Source organism: Callithrix jacchus, chromosome 8 (assembly GCF_049354715.1).
Source record: "Callithrix jacchus isolate 240 chromosome 8, calJac240_pri, whole genome shotgun sequence".
NCBI classification, from domain to species: domain Eukaryota; kingdom Metazoa; phylum Chordata; class Mammalia; order Primates; family Cebidae; genus Callithrix; species Callithrix jacchus.
This window is the reverse complement of record NC_133509.1, coordinates 79,073,268-79,075,345: the sequence shown is the minus strand read 5'-3', so window position 1 is coordinate 79,075,345 and position 2,078 is coordinate 79,073,268. Positions and strand designations below refer to the sequence as shown.

Below are 2,078 nucleotides of genomic sequence, written 5' to 3'. Positions count from 1 at the left end.
CTTTGATCATAGTATATATCCTTATATCTACTTCAATCACAGGAAGGATGTTTTCTACTTCTGAATGGGACTTGGACTAACAGGTTCCTCTGTACAGATAAAAACAAAAAATACTGCTGAGCTATGGCAGTGTCATAGACCAGGTACTGGTCCAGCAGGCCCAGCTGTCTATCAAACTCATTTTCCCATTCAACTCCATGCAGTGACCACCACCCACAGGTAATTGCTATTGAGGGTGAGGCCATATTTTTAATTCATATGGCAGTGATTACACTTGCAGCACAAGTTCCTTATAGAAAACGAGAACGAAACAAGTTTATTGATGACAGTGAATAGCATGAAGATCAGCACCCTTTTCTAATAGCAAATGAAAGGAAATGATAAGTGGCTATTTAAGCATCTTAGATAGTGATCTTTGATTTCTATTACTCTTTCTTTGCTGGAGCATCCATGGCATAAAATTTTCATGCCTCCCCCTTTCTTTTCTCACTGTTATAATTAATTTATCTTGTGTTTTACAGAAATCTATGAACGATTTTTAAAAAGCACCTCTTTACTCTATATCACGTTTCCCTACAGTTGTTAAAGTATGTAATGAGTATGTCAACAGCTTGAGCATCAGCGTCTTGCAAGGATTTCAGACCAAACAACCACTTGCCAAATAACTTGGCAGTTATTTTTAATCTTGTTTTTAATACAATGGTATATCCACTCTGATGGCAAACCTGTCCAGCCACATCTCAATGACATGCTTTGCAAAATCAGTGATTAGCAATTAGTTAGCTTTGGCACGGAGCTGTGCTCGGTTGCCCGTGACAGCCTGCAAGCTGGTTTTGATACTGGCAACAGAACATCTAGAATGACAAGTTTTGCATTTTAGGAAATAGAGTCATGTGTCCTTCTGCAGGATTGTGTCTGATCAGCATGTGTGACAAGATATATTCCTTGATATATCTTCTCAAGACATTTTCTATCTGTTTCTGTTGGAATCTTCCTTTGATTACAAGTTGGTTATTACCTTCTACAGAACCACTTGTACCCAATTCAGCCAACAAAAATGCAAGGAGATGTTGGGCTGATGATACAATAGTTTATAGATATCTCTAAAGTTGGCAAAAGAAGTTTTCTTGGTTCCTACTCGGATGACCTGTGGAGGTTTCATGACACATTTCCTTTTCTTTCCATCAACCATATCTTGATTCTTTTCCCTCCTGATGTTGAACACTCGATTCAGCAGCTCCTCATATGTGTAGTCTCTTTCTGAGCCTGCCCAAGCAGGGCCTGTCTGATTACTAAATGAGACGCCATCATCTTTTTTGCTGTCTCCATCTTCTAGAGCTTCATCTTTCTCTAGTGTTTCATCCTCATCTGGGAACTTGACATTCTTCTTTTTCTTCTTTTTATTGCCAAGCATAATGTCAAGGTCATCCTCTGGTTCAGTTGGTTCTTGAACATCACTTTCAGTCTTAAGATGCTTTACACCTTCTTCAGCTTCATCAGTATCAAATATCTTTTAAGTTTTTTTCTTCTTTTGTTTTTGAGTAAAGAAGTTCAAGTCATCTAGATCATCAGAAGCATCTTTTTTCCTACTGTTCTCTTCAGCAGCTTCCAAATCTTTGTCCTCAGTTGGCTCTGGCTGCACCTCTTTTATTTCCGAAGGCTGGGTTTCCTCTGTTTGGGTATCCCCTTCCTCATCTAATATAAAAGACTTCTTCTTCTTGCTCATGGTAGGATCAAAAATCATCTTGTCCCCAGACACAGCTGTGGCTCAAGTGGGCTCGGCTCGGAAGGGAAGACAGATGGGTCAGCCCCAGGTTCTGGCAACGGCGCCACTCCTGCTGATACCTCTCCCACCACCACAGTCGGCTTTTGCATGCCTCCCTTTTAAGTCTCAGTTCTGTTGTGTGTGCTTTGGGTTCTACTTCACCTGTCATCCTGAATTTTGAGTCCCCACATGGAGAGGCATTTTCAAATGCAGAAGGCAAAGACTCTGATATTATGACATTGACTGTACAATTAATGTGCTACCTGGAGGCTGGTGCCTCTGTTTCTGCCATTAATGAACAGCCCTTTCATTT

At 40.5% G+C, this 2,078-nt stretch overlaps 1 pseudogene; it reads right to left on the bottom strand.

Annotated features, from left to right (window-relative positions):
* Positions 1 to 775: 775 nt before the first annotated feature.
* LOC100395864 (eukaryotic translation initiation factor 2 subunit 2 pseudogene) lies at positions 776 to 1,789 on the bottom strand (annotated as a pseudogene).
* Positions 1,790 to 2,078: the final 289 nt, after the last annotated feature.